General features: G+C 40.8%; 1 protein-coding gene across 3 annotated transcripts in view; it reads left to right on the top strand.

Moving 5' to 3' along the window:
• SGMS1 (sphingomyelin synthase 1) overlaps positions 1-14,943 on the top strand; it is a 99,651-nt gene that overhangs the window by 29,127 nt on the left and 55,581 nt on the right. The window contains exon 2 of one of the 3 annotated variants that reach the window (XM_055802802.1): positions 325-441. The exons of 1 other annotated variant lie outside the window; for it this stretch is intronic. The gene's annotated coding sequence lies outside the window, so the exon portion shown is untranslated. Of the gene's footprint in view, positions 1-324; positions 442-12,261; positions 12,331-14,943 lie in introns of those variants that run through there. One more of the 3 variants, XM_055802819.1, reaches the window with a different exon arrangement.

Below are 14,943 nucleotides of genomic sequence, written 5' to 3'. Positions count from 1 at the left end.
CTGATGCATGTGGGGAGTAGCAGACCTGCTCTCTGTGGGATGCCACAAAGCAGATGAAGAAGCATTCCAGGCCTTCTTCAGATCCAATGAAAGCTGCGTATGGGCCTTATTTGGACACACGAATCCTCTCTTTTCTGTGTTCTTTAGGAATTACTATTTCTAAAATGCAGCTGTCCATGTTAGCATGGTCTTTCCTGTATATCCCAGGTGCTGGTAGACCTTGAGGCCATCTTCACATTGTAATAACTCCTAATATTTTAATAGAAGGCTTGCTGTATAGCTTTGCTGCTTAATATGTAAATTTTTATTATTTTTTTTTAATAGTGACTCATGACTATGTGAGAAGCAGCTAGCAGCGGGTCTTCTGAATTTTGACTCTCATGTTCATCAAGAACTTCTAACCCAATGAATCGAGTGCTCTGGGTAGAAAAGCAATTTCAGGTAAGTAAATGATTTTTGCATTTTCAAGCCCGTGTGTTTTGGAGTGTTGTGTTTTTTCAATACTTTGTTTAGTGTAAACTGATACTAAATGTGACTTGAATTTGGGTAAGTTTTAGTTTGGACTTGCACAGGCAGATACCCATTTTGCTTTGGTTTAATCACTTCTTATGTTTGTGCCAATGGCAGCTGTTCAGCACCCACAACAATCAACATTCCTCACTTGTGTATTTCCGTTGTCTGACTTACTGTCCCACAGCTGTATGGCAGTGTTTCTTTTGGCACCTGTACTGGCTAGTTTCTTTAACTGAGCATGGCTTAGTAGGGAATATGATGATTCCCTCTATTTTCTGTAGCTTAGGCATTGCTTGTGCCTGCCTGGTGCTCTTTTTGTTCAGCAAAAAAAAATTTACATAGTCTAACTCCAGTACTAAATTGTATGATCTTGGGAAAAGACAACTGAAAGATCACATAGATCAGCTCTTTTTTCCTGCTTCCAGGTAAGGATAACTAAGAGCAAAACTTGTGAAGATGTAGGCTGCATATAAATGCTCCAAACTCCCTACTTGTAAGGCAATCTGCGCCCTTCTGGCTGTTGAAACTGGAGTGATAATTGGGTAGACAGCTAGACTGGTGGCTGGAATACCTGGTTTCTGTTCCCAGTTCTGGCTTTGACATAGATGAATGACCCACAAAGAGAAAATAAATGGGTCATACGCTCTTTCTTGCTGCTTGTAGTTATGTTTTTGTCTTTTAATAATCCTTTGAAGCTCATCAGGATTTGCTGAAAGGCATCTTTTAAGGTTTTCATGGGTTTCATGGGTTTGATCTGTGCTGGAAAGCTCCATGACTGATTTAAGAGCTAGAGGGGGAGGTGTTGTAAGAATCGGAAAATAAAAGTTGAGCTATTGGGCACAGAGATTTTGAGAAAGAGTGTGTTTTTAAAACTGTTATTTGTGTGTAACCTGAGTGACTAGCACATTGAATGAACCAAGTCTTTTGTGCCTTCCATTCTTAGCTGGGAAAGCTGCTGCCTTTTTCTCAAAATGTTCTTGGATATTGGTGAGACTGAACTGTCTGATTCTGAGAGGCTGTGATGAGGGACAGCAGAAAAGCAGCTTTCAGTTGTGATTCTGTGATGATCTTAATGCAGTTGTAATTCTTCCTGTGGGTGCCCTGAGCAAAATTGGTTTTGGGACAGTTGGTTTTAGTCCCTCTCCTACAGATGTCACAGTACTGCATGCCTTCAAATCTTGACTGTTGTGCAATTAAGATGTTTAGTAGGACTTCCACAGATACTGTAAGAAAGACCATTAGTAATAGAAATAATGAGAAAAATGCTGTGACTAAACACCAATGCTGCTGAAATTGAGGGAACTGATTTTTTTGTGTTTGTGTTGCACATAAGGTGAACTGTTATGAGCAGTTTTTTGCAGTTGCTGCTTTCTGAATGGTGGCATCTATGTCATAGTTGTACTGGACAAACTGTAATACCTAGTCTTGTTTTCATCAGTCACAAAAAATTCCTACTCCCCACCCTCCTTCAACTATATAAATATTAAGAGTGGAAAATGCTTTTACCAGAAGCTCATGTCACTCTGTTGATTCAACTTGTGTTTCCCCTGGGTCTAATACACAGACTTTATGAATAATGTAGTAATCTATTACTTAAAGTTTAATGTGGATTTAATAGGGGTTGAACGTCAACAGGCACAGTGCAAGAAGTGCAAGCTAAATGAAACCGGTTCAAACCAAATACTGTTGGGTATGTGGCATACCTTATAATTTATGTGAAGATATTTGTTGCAGGTGCTTTGGTATCTGGGACCTCTGGATTTTTTGTGTATTTGTCTCAGTATATAGCAACAGATGTTCCAAATCTGTGGGATCACAAAGCACACGGATGACTTGTTGCTGAAATCTAGGAATCTAATACCGTGAAATGTTAAGATACTGCTGTCTCTTCAATGGCACTCTTTTTCTTCTTTTTTTTTTTTTTTTTCTTTCTTCTTGGTACGAGTATTACTTTTTTAAACAAAGGGAAAACATCCCTTTCTTCAGTTGTTAGGTTTGCAGAACTTGAGCCTTAAAATAATCCAGGAAGCCTTTTGTTATATAAATATACTCATCCTCCAGCTTGGCACTGTATGTGCTTTATATAGCTGCTATATAAAAGAATTCTCTTTTAAATTTAAACTTCAGTGGCTTTGAAGGAGAAATGTGATGTTACTTTTATATAGCACTTAATGGTTCTGACCATGGCAGCTCTTCAGATGCAGAGAGCAAAGCAAACACACTGCTGTACAATGTCAGTGTAACAGTGACTATTTAAAGCAGACAATGCAGTGTAAAGCAGTGGTTTATGGCTGGAACTCAATTTCTTTATCTCTTAATTACTTTTTATTTAAGCTTGTTATTGTCAGGTGTGCTTATACCTACCAAATTTAACTCCATGGGATCAGAGCCTCAGTATACGTGATACCTTTTGAATGTATTTTTGCATAAGTTGCTTGTTTAGAAATAAAAATATGTATGAATACAGCAAGGGCTTGGAATGGTTAAAATTAAATTACAGTGCAAACTACTCAGTAGTTCAGCGGGCACTGAGATTTTCAGCCATGAGATGTGCCAATTAAGTGGGCAGCAGTTGGCTAGAGCAGATGTTTAAAAAAACCCCAAAACCAACCAACAAAAAGTCACCACCCTGTGAAATGCCAAAAACGTGGGAGATAATCTCCATTAAAAGCAGTGACTGGTTTATGGGTCTTGTACATGTAAAAAAATACCTTAATAGTATATGTAACTGAATGTGAATTTAGGGTTTTTCTGTATCCTCTGTAAGACTTGAGTTCATAGTGACACTGACTTTTTAAGTAATACCTTTGCTGCTAGCAATGCCTGAGCTTGTAGGTGCTGATGACTGAAGAGGTGAGGTGGCAGGCTAAAGCCTGGCATCTGCTGTATAAGCACTGCCTTTATTCATTTTCTGCACACAATAGGCAGGACTTTTTACAGAACCACTCGGCTGACCTGCTGCTGGTTTTACCCTTACTCTCTGAAAAAGCATGGGTATCCTCCTCAGTTCCTGTTTGACTCCGCTACTAACCTTTCTTGCAACTTTTTCAAAATGCTTGTGTCTGCACGCATCAAAACTATCTCACGGAAGTGACAATGGCAAGTGGATGTTGCAGGATCTGCCTAGGTGGTTTTGATACAAACACTAAGTCCACAGGTTGTGTTTTAAAAGTGAGGAGGGTGAAGAGTGCCAGAATCCAGTCTGTGGTCTGATGTGCTGCTGCTGCCTCCTCCCGTGTTAATGGAGCAGTGATAAGTCGAGAGAGGAGTGAGGAGTCCAAGGAGAGAAGTGATGGCTTTAACATCTTGGGCACTTATCCAAAAGTGAAGATTTAATTGAAATTTGTAGCAGATTTTATGTTCCCTATGCTCAGTTTGTTCATATCCATCAGATTTGACTTTGGTAGATTTCCTAGCCGTTGCTGCTTACTAAATAGCTTGGCTAGTTCTTGGTAAGCTAGTAGCATAAAGCAAGTTGCCGTTGATAGTTTCACTCTTGTCTCCTAATTCATTTGCCCTCAGACACGTAGCTGCTCCCCTGTTTCTTGGAAAAGGCAAAGGGTGTGCTGGCAGGAAATGACTGCAGTTAATGAAAATAGGCCATACCTGCTGATGATTAATCCTTAATATGAGGAAGGATTCCTCCTTCTCCAGATTTGTTTGTCAGCTGAATTAGCAAATGGCTGTTCCTTTGTCCTGAGGCTGTTCTGACTTACTGAGATTGATTCACAGTTTATGGGCTCAAGTGATCGGATTTCCTGTAAGGGTGTGCTCACCAGTTCTCTCATGTGTTCAAAGGGAAAATGCGTTTTCCATCTTACTTTGCATCCTCTTTGCTTGCGCACCTTTTTGCTTTGACTTAATTTTTACTACTTGGGTCTCGTGTACATAAGGTTTCAGTTGGGTCTTGATGGGTAATGCTGTCACTACTCACTTCAAGTGTCACATCATCTGTCTGAGGCACTGGGGGTGGGACAGGGCACCTAGCAAATTCTGAAACAACCGGTGTGCTCTACTTGGGTTCAGGTGCTTGAGGAGTGAATGTAAATAAATTTAGTCTTTATCTGAAAGGCAGTTGCTGCTTTGAAGTACAGCACGACTCTTTTGCAACTCTTTTTGCTTCCTCTGAAGGCTGAGCAGCTGATGTTAAACTTGGGACTCCTGTGTGTGTGTGTGACTGTTCCCATAGCTGTTAGCATGCAGTTAAAACATCAACTATTATGTTGAAGTGCAAATGTTATTTTGTGCTGAAGTCATGCTGGAAATAGTTCAGAATGTCTTGTTTATTTGGATTCATGAGGGGAATGCCATCTTGCTGATCTCTAATCTTGTTTTGCTCTCTGGTTTCTTAGCATTCAGCAAACCTGTATTCAAATGGTGCTGAAGTGTTTAATGAATCTCAGCATCCTCTTAATCTGCAACCCAGGAGACACATACTCTGATGGTGATACTTCTGGTTTTTGTGCCTTTTGGGAAGCTGTATTATTAATTGGTTGGTTTCCCCCAACTTCAGTCATTGGGCAGATCCAACAGGCTATGTTCCCGTGTTGAATTAGACCCTGTTAAATAGCACTTTCTTATTGGATAATTATTGACTAGTTTATTCATTATTCTAATGACAGATAGAGTTTAGAATTACTCCATGGTTTTGCAGTTTTATTATTCCACAAATGATAATGATTATTTGGGTTCTTGCACAAGATGCTTTGTTTCAGTTCATTCATTAAATATTTTTCTCTCTTCTCATAGTTTTATTTTCAAGATGCATTAAAACATTTTTTTTTCCTGGCCTGTGTTCCCCCTTCCTCTGCTGTCCCCATTTCCAATGAATAGTTAAAAGGCTGTCAGCAACTGTTTTGACAGATTTCTATGTACTACTAAGAAAGACAAAATGTTATATCTAACATATTTTGTTCCATGGTGATAAATTCCTAGCAAAGAATGGGAAGAATATTTGTTATTAAAATGCTGAGGGATTTTGTAGTTCCAACGGAGGATGTTTGCTCTGTCGTCAGAGTCCTCTGTGACTGTCCCAAATTGTGTGTGTGTCCAAGCTACATCTAGGCAGACTTAAATATCATCTTGTCTAGAGCATGCTCTTACCTTTAGGTTCCTCCCTGCCCTCTTCTGCATCGTTGAACTTCATTGCATCAGTCTGGAGATGGCTGTATTGCTAAGTTCCCCAAGCTTTACTGGTGCTTTCTTGGAAAGCTTGTGTAAATACAGTGTTGGTAGCTCCCTGAACTATACAGCACATCTTGAAAGGCAAGTGGCAGCAAAGGTAGGAACATTCTTTTCACAAATGCTGGTTTTGTTATTAAGATATGTTAACTGTGCTTACAAGGTTGCTTTGGATGTTTCACAAATGCTGTTGCCTACCTAAATTTACTGATACCCTCTTCAGCATGAAGCTGTTACTTTTGTCTGCCCCCTGCCAAAAGTATAGATGGGCTACATCTGACAGCATAACCATCCTGCCATAGTACTGGTTCATCAAACTCCTATCTGCTCCAAAACTAATAATCATGCATGAAAAACATTTAAATGAAGCCAGCAGGAGATGCAAAGTCAAGCACCGTAGATAAAGCAGACTGACAGGTCTGGGCATAGCAGTCAACAGAGACAACATGCAACTTTCCTGAAATGAGTTGTAGCACTCAGCTTGCTCTTCCTCTTGATGTTTTGTTCTCCCCTCCCGGCTTGTGTTTTAGTCTTTTGTGAAGTTTCTCAGGGAAGGCAGCTGAATACCAAGAATGCAAAGGCACTGACTCCAGTTTTGCAATGCTCTACAGTTTTTGCTGACCCTATTTGAAATCCCCAGGCAGTTGATTTGGCAAACCAGCGGCTAAATGGATGATCTAACTCCCGGTGAATGCTGTGATCATTAACATTACTGTACATCACAGAAATCATTTGAAAACTGGTATGTGTTCCCTAAGCAGTCAGTTGTCTTTCAGCATCCTTGTTGTGCTCTTTCATCTTCAAATGCTTGTGCTGAAGCTCAAATAAACTTACCTATCAGCAGTTACTAGGATGTCTCTTCTAATCTCGAGCTGCTCCTTAATCATAGCTGTACCTGGCAGTTTAAAAGCTGTTTACAAAGGAGATAAGACAACTAGCTATGTTGTAGCTGCCATTTCTCTAAATGATCTTTCTCATACTCCAGTAATACTCAGCACGAGGTTCTGTTTGTGCTTTGTGAGGGTGTCATCTTGCTCAAAGCCAACATGTGAGCTCTGCTTATAACCCCTAAGGACTAATGCTATGGGTGAGTCTGTTGAAGCATGTCAGCTCTGTTCTTAAATCACTGCTAGCTCTGAAGCATCACCTACCAGTTAGATTTCAGATTTGTTATCAAGATGGTAATGTTATGGAGCTGAGGATGGGTTCTTTTAAGTGCATTGACTTGCTCTCGTTTTAGAGAAATAGTTGAACAGGTAAATTGCATGCAGTAGCCTAAGATACTTAATCACAAATATTGTAATCACAAAATTGCAGGTGATGCATGAAAAATACACTTGATTTCATGCCCAACCCCCATCAAGATTTTCCTAAAGCATTCTGTTGAGAAAGGTTTTATAATTAATAGACTACTTCCTTGTCAAATATTAATAATGTTATCTACAGTGAATGCTATGCTAATATTATGATATAAAGGAGTATAGTACAAGGATAAAGAGTTTAAAAATTTTGTGACTCTTACTTGGCTACATTCTGTAGGATTTAGTTTTACAGAATATATATAAAGCAGTACTTTAGCCCCTATTTACACAGCTGAAGCAGCTGGTATGAAAGTGAGCTAGTTTCTGTGTGTAGGAAATATGTTGTGTACTCAGCTTCACAACTCCAATGCACCCTTGTTTGCACACACTGCCTAGCCAAAAGGCAGGGGGGGCAGCAGCAGATAGTCATTTGTACTCCTCCACTGTAAAGCAGTACCTTAGTGAGGAAACTTTATTCTGAACCTCTTTCCCCTGTGCAGTGAGCATTACTAGCTACTAGTCCAGACCCAAATCAAAACTTGATCTCTTAAATTGATGATTTCTGGGGTTGTCATCTTAATACTTTCAAACACAGATCATTTGGCTTGCTGTTGTTAATTCAAGAGCTCTGGTGTTGATCGTCTTATGATATGATAGCTGCAGCACTGTGCATTGAGTCTTTTGAAACTGTGTCTTAAATTGGTGTAGTTTGGGTGCCATGTAGTTTGGCATGCTGTATGCTCATCATAAAAATGGTGTTTCATGGGGAGTGCCTCTGCCTGAGCATGGTGTGAGGTACCACTGCTGGCCTGTGACCGAAGCCATCAGCTTGTTGCTCTTGTAACATTATGGACTGCATGTGTTGCAGTTAAGTAAGGAAAGAGAACTCCTCTCTACAATTTCTAGCACAGTGGTCAGTTTTCTGCAAATTTGTCTCCTCTGGAGGGGAAATACAAGCATGGTATAGTTTTACTGAATTTTCAGTTGTTGTCTTGAGTCTCTGCAGCGGCAGTAGGGAGGCCCAGAGGATGAGATGAAAGTGTGAATTGAGCTGAGCTTGGAGAAGAAAGAGTGCACAGGAGGGATTCAGGATAAGGGAGAGTTTCAAGGGGGAGGGTGATGGTGCAGTAACACACTGCTGTCCACAGCTTTTTTGTCTGTTGCTTTGGGGAACCATTGCACATCATTTAATACCTGCCTTGGTAAACTGTCTTAATACTCTTTTCCTGTCCCTCACCCTCATTTGGCTTGATTTGACCTGGATGAGAAGCAAGCATTGGAGAAGGATGACGCTGACAGCCAAAATCTTACTGTTTGGAAAGAAGCAGCACAAACACTTGCACTGAAAGATACATGTTAGGTATCAGTGAAACAGCTGAGACCTTCCAGGATGGCGAGCTACTTGGTGAACAGTTGGACAAGGTTACTCAGGTATTGCAGCAATTGATACCTTCTTGTAAAGAGATCTATGTGTCAAAATCTCATGTCAGTGAGCATGTGTGTCTCTGTTCAGGAGGGCATATTGGGTGGGCAGGAGGGTGTCCCTGTACGTTGTGAAAACTGGATAGAGTAATGCTCTAGAAAGGAGTGGCTCGCTGGAGAAAGAAGGGAACTGAGCATCTAGAAAGATGAATGCCTGAGAGTAGTAGCCTCCAGCAAAGGAGTGCTGTTTCACAGGCTACATTAGTTTAATTTGTTTTTTACAAGCGAGAACTCTTTTGAAACCTTAAATTCCAGGTGGAGTATCCAAGAAAGTCTGTTCCTGGACCTGTTGATTCTCTTTCTTCTCAAGGTGGAGTGCTAGACGCTCACTTGAGTTAAAGCACAGTTATCACAAGCAAAATTAATCCATCCTTCCTGTCTATTCCAGCCAGCATCCTAAACTGTGCAGTAGGTGTACCTGGCAGGTTGTCCCCAGGAAGAGCTGTATTTTTACCCCACAGCCTTGCAAGGGTTAAGTTTAAAGACTTAGCAGGTGTTTCTTTAAGTTAACTTACATGAACAGCATCCTGCTGCTTCCTGCTTGTGCAAGATATGTGTTGTCCCTGCAAAAGTCAGGTTAAATCTGAAGTTCTTTCTCTGTGCATTTATAATCCCATTGTTTGTCAGTAAAATGCCCATTTTAGGATTATTTTTTAAGAAATGTTTCTGTACTGATTCTTTTGTTTTAGCTGGAAAATTCTTATATTCAATCAGTATCTACTTCTCTGTGGCAATTTGGGGTGGAGTGAAAATGAACACTTTGAAGCAAATCTATATTGTCAACCTGTGTGGGGAAGAGGGTGAGGTGCTGAAAACTGAACCCCCCCCCTGCATACCAGGGAGGAGTTTCAGAATACAGCTCTGGCCCTTGGTTTACTGGGATTATTACTGACACAAAAAGTGCTGGATATCTGTTTCCACATGAAAAGAGGAAATGGGCATGTGTTGAGCATAGGTGAGGTAAGTAATCTGGTATGTGGTACAAGGTCAATGAAGCTGTAAAGTGGCAATTGGTTACTATTAAAAAAGCATATTTTTCTTTGTGTGCCTCAGCAAAGGTCACTTTGCTCGTCTGTATCAGGAAATAATAAATAACAGGCGACCAATACATGTGGGGGTTTTTGTTTGTTTTTCTAAGAAAGCACAAGCAGCTGAGGTGCATGTTCTGCTTGTTTTATATAGAGCCTGTGGGTCTGAATTCAGGCTTGCCAGCTCTGAACATGAGATCCATGCTCCCTTCTGCTTCCTGCCACCTTCCTCCTTGCTCTTTTGGCTTCTGCACTTGCAAAGCACTGATGTTTTTGCTCCTTCTCCTGGGCTTGCTTGAGCTCCCAGCAGACCTGTTGCATGCCTGCAAGCTTGAGTAGCGGTACATAGGAGGGGTCAACAATATGTGTGAGGCAGGGGGAATGCTAGTACGATTCTCTGAGCAGGTAAGAGGGGCTGGGGTGCCCATTGGGCTGGGGCACTTTGCAAAAACTTGGAGAACCCTAGGTTGGGACATGTAAAAGAAATCAGTGGTTCCAGACCTGTACCTGAGTGGCAGAGGATGAGTACTTTAGCAGAGGGAAGTGAGAGGATGGAGGAAGGCTTCTTCATGCAGACAGGGATGTGATTAATGCCTTGCTCTGCTACTCTGGTTGAAATGAAGTTTTGGAAACGGCCATTGTGAGAGATTAAGAGATTACTGCACTTTCCAGGTCCTTCCCTGTCTCTAAAACATGATGTTAGTTTTGGGGTTTGTACTGCTCTTGGGAGGCTTTTTTTCTGAATTTGGAGATCCATGCGCTGAAAATAGCTGTAAAGTCAAAGTAGTAAATGAATTAATGTTATTAGTGAAGGGGTAGAGAATAAAATAACAAGCTACTGGTAAAAAAAAAAAATAAATAAAAATCTCCTTGATTCCCTGTGTCTTGAATGCCATCTGGTCCTCCATGTCCAAAAAGAAAAAGGTTCAGCAAAGGATGATGAAGGTAATCAAGGGCACAGAGCAGCTGTTGTGTAAAAGGATAAAAGGAGGTAAATACACTTTGGCTGTTCAGCCTGGAGAAGAAAAACGATTGTGAGTGGAGGAAGTGAGACGACAAAGTGTGAGCAGAGGATGACTGTACCCAGGCCGCCCTCATTCAAAAAAATAGTGTCAAATTAAACAGGGAAGCAACAAGATTATAACAAGGGAAGGTTTTTCTTTTGGTAATGTTTTTCTTTTGGTGGTGCAAAGTTATGCCATGGCAATCCCTGCTGCAGGACATTGCTGAAAGATTAGAAGTTCAAATGAGGCTGAATAAAACCTAACCATGGCTATTAGAGACATTGTCTACTGGCTTAGGGAACAGTTATTAAAGCGATGTTTTGAAGAAGGTAACACCATCTGTGTTAATCTGGCTACAGAAATGTGAAACTTCATTTTTTAAGTAGGTAGTAAGTAATGCTTAGCCGTTCTCAAATGTCATGTTATATAGATGTGTGCAAACGCAAGGGCTACCAGTTAGAGTAATAAATTAAATGTGGGGTGTCTTGACTTTGGTATTATGTCATGGTTTTGGTAGTTAATGGGAAACTAGCATAGCACCAAGTGATTTGGGTGATAAAAAGGTGTTTAAGAGCAGGTTATTACAGCAGCAGTCTTGGATAATTTACTGTGTTACTTTACCAAAGTTTTGCAATCTGGAGCTAATAGGAGAATGCTAATAGTTGGGTAGGTTGGAGTGGCAGATTGCCAGCTGGTGCCTGAAGTAACAAACAGGTTACTGTGATGCATTGGAGACAAATGAGCTTCACTGTTTCCCTGTAAGCTCTATTTTCAGCATGTCGTAATGTTTGGGTAGAGCTGAAACTCAGGGATTGCACCATGAAAGTCACCAGGATGCCTTGGAAGGTGAAGGGTATGCTACGTTGCTTTTTACTACAGAGAGGTGGTTTGCTTGTCTGGCCTATGAAAGGACCAAATTGCCCTGGAGGTTTTGGTGCAGCAGTGTGTGGGTGTTAGGAGGCTTTGGGAGGTGGAGGAGGATGGAGGTAGAATAATGTCGTTTGAATCAGAGCTGTTTTGACATGCTAGAAAGAAATTGGCAGCTGTAAAAGGAGGAGGAAGAAATCAAACATTGAAGCACTCTACAGTTTTGTGTAGTGAAGGAGGACTCGGAGCAAGAGATGTTTAAAAATTTATACTGGACTGAGTGGGGTGAAAATGAAAGTATAAGTGAGCATGTGGTAGGGTCAGCTTGCACACTGCACATGCACATGGCAGCTTTGCAGTGGCACGCTGCTGAACAGTGATACCTTGAAAATTAAGAGTCTTGGTTCAGTGGACTCCCATCTCAAGGCATGGATTTGGTGACCTGTGTGATAACTTTGAGAGTAAATTGGAAGTGATTCATTCCTCTTCTGATCTCTCTTGAACTCTGCTCGTGTCTCTTGTTGTGACGTGCCTGCTTCTGTATTTACGAGCAAGGTGGAAACTAATGACCTGCTTTGCTTCCTTTGAAAGGCAAGGGATAGTTCTTACTGAAGATGGCAAGAGCAGTATTTCTGAACGTGCTTGGACTAAATTTACTGTATTTAAATGAACTGAAAAGTGTATATGATGACTATTGGAAGGGAAAGCATGTATTTATTGCACAGTGGCAATATATTTATAGACAGATAGTTCGGTTTATAGATAAATATTGTTTGCCTGTACTTCTGTAGCTATAAGAAGTTAGCAAATTTGATGTAAAAGCCTAAACTTTGCTATAATCTAGAGACCTTTTTAATTTTTTTTCTATCCCATCTGCTGAGTTCTTCACTCACGGCTGAGATGTCACGTGGTGCCAAGAGAGCCAAGAGAAGTGACGCATCTTGGTATCCCATGGTAACTCTCCCTTTCCTTCTTTTTTAGCTCATTTGCTTTGCTACCAGATAGAACAACCTGACTGTGGGATTAGATTATCTTTGCTCATAAATAGGTGAAGGTTAGGTTGTAGTGTTTTCAGTCTCTAAAATTATATGCACGTGGTAATCCAAACTGTCTTTTTAAAAACACCAAGCACACACCACAACAAAACACAAGCAAAAAGCAAACAACTCCCACTGGAAAACAAAACCAACACCCCCACTGAACCCAAAAACCTGGAAGTTCCCCACCCTAACTTCTCCACATGCAGGGAGAGGGAGTGTTGGTTGGGACTTTTATTCTTTGTTTGTCATTCAGAATATTAAAGCTCATCTGAGAAGTTTTTGCAAACCACAAGTAGATACCCTGCAAGCATCTGCTGGGCTCAGAGGTAAAGTTCTCACGAAAGCTAAATTTGCAATTCAGGTCTTACAGTTCACACAAGCTTTGCTGCTGGAAACTTGTTAGGTGCTGCTTTTTTCCTTGCTTCTCTCCCTCTGCACCCCCCCCCCCCCCCCCCACCTTGTTTTTTAACCTCCAGTTGGTTACATGCAGTTACTGGCTGTATCTTAGAAATATGACATATCTCCCAAGAAAAGCCCTTGGCGTTGCATTCAGATATGCTAATATTCTTCAGATTTCTGATTATTTTTAAAAAATGTGTTAATTAAACCCATTTTTTCCCTTCTGTGCCTAAACATCCACTGCTAAATTTGTTGCATTAAAACAGCAGTGGTATGATTTGGTCAGCCTGAAACTCAAGGCTGCAAATACAGTAGCTGCTCAGCTAATTTAAACAGTGAGTGTAGTCTTTGCAGTTGTACATGAGAAATCTTGAACCTCTTCTTGCACAGTTTCCAAACTCTTCTGAGCCCATTTCTAAGTGCCTTAAAGCACAGCTAGTACAAATCCTGCTAAAGCAATGTAAGCCTGGCTAAACTTTGCCCAGCCTATTTGATTTTTGCTTTAGGAGAGGGAGCAGCTTTCAGAAACCCAATTTATTCTTGGTGTGGGGGGGTGGTTTTGCTGGCATGTAGTTCACATGTGCTGGAGGAGACTGTGGTGAAGTTTTGCAGTGTGGCAGGATTTGCATTTGCTGTTGCCACAGCTACGAGTGAGCTTATGGCATTTCAGTTCCCTTAGCAGAGGAACAGAGCAGGAGTTTTCAGAGTTAAGGCAGCAGTGCACAGAGATGACTCATTTTAGTGTGTCCAGCCGGTTTTGAATCAGTTTTTGAATGAGAGAAGATGCAGCCATGGTGTTTCTGTGCAGGGAGGCATAGAGGTGTAGTCTTGAGCAATTTTTGGTTTCCTGGATTTGGGGTAGTTGATCTGCATGATGTTTGATAGTAACAGGCTGCTAAGCTATCATCTGATATACAACATTCATACAGGCACCTGTATATTTGGAAGTATTGCAAGATTTCTCTGGTATGCACCAGCACTGTCATCTCTAGCTGATCCAGAGCAGGGTACGTATCTCTTGTTTGCTCCAAACAGGTATTTAGCACAAAGCACTGTTATTGTAATGGGACTGAATTGCCTTCTGTTCGATTTTTAGTTACGTGCAGTCTGTTGTGCTAACATGAGCTGTGGGTTTGCATCAGGAGTGCTGCATGGCTAAATCCAAACAATAGGCTGCTTGTGACAACTGAAAGTGGTGGGGGGAAAAATCCCTCTTCTGTAATTGCGGGAAAAAAGCAAGCCTGTTTGCAACAGGAATCAGTGAGAGTTTATCAAGTCATACTTTACTACACACACACCCCCCATTTTCTTTATAGATTATGATGATTTAAGCATTAATTGCTTAGACAGAAAAAGCAATTGGCCTGTCTTTCAGTTACTGATCGCAGAAGCTTTGACTTAGTGGTATAAAGAAATGCTGTACCTTTCTGAGTGTGACAGTGTGTGCAAGAACTATTTTGAGAGTGTTATTTGTGCATGTCAAGCATATCTCCTAGCAAACTCTTGCATTGACAAAGGGCATAACAAAAAAGGTAAAATTAAGGATTCATTCAGCAGAACCTGGTGGTAGGTTTTTAGCCCAGTCTACCAAAAAATAGTCTGTATGCTTTTTGGTGTGTTTTTTTGTACTCTCATTTGAGTAACAGTGTTGACCTTGCAAATGCTAGTTGGAAGCAGAGAGAGTTTAGGAGCCCTTCCCAAACAGGCCAGGCTTTCATAGAGGTAGCAGAGAAGGAGTCATGCTAAAGAAAAAGATGTGAACTTGCTGAAGAAATAAAGAGCAGTGTAATAAAAGTATGATGTGGCAAGCTGCTGTAATGCAAATATTATTAAACATATGCAACTGGTGATTGTGCTGGAAACAAAAACAAGTGTCAGAAGAAAGGTGAGGAGTTTGAAGTCACAACTAAAGATTATTAAAATTAGTAGTAGCAAGTTTGCCTTTGAGGCAGAAAATTGCACCTATGTTCAGAGGCAGGTGGGTTTACATCCTTTGAAGATGGGAATATTCGTATGGACATCGGTTCAGTGTTAGAGGATGGCTACCCTGTAATCAGATTTTTGCCATTTTAATAATTTTAAATGTGGAATATTTAATAGGTAGATACCTGGATTATACCTCCATTTA

Source organism: Falco peregrinus, chromosome 1 (genome assembly GCF_023634155.1).
Source record: "Falco peregrinus isolate bFalPer1 chromosome 1, bFalPer1.pri, whole genome shotgun sequence".
In the NCBI taxonomy this organism is placed as follows: domain Eukaryota; kingdom Metazoa; phylum Chordata; class Aves; order Falconiformes; family Falconidae; genus Falco; species Falco peregrinus.
The sequence above is the reverse complement of the archived record's forward strand: the minus strand, read 5'-3'. Positions and strand labels throughout refer to the sequence as shown.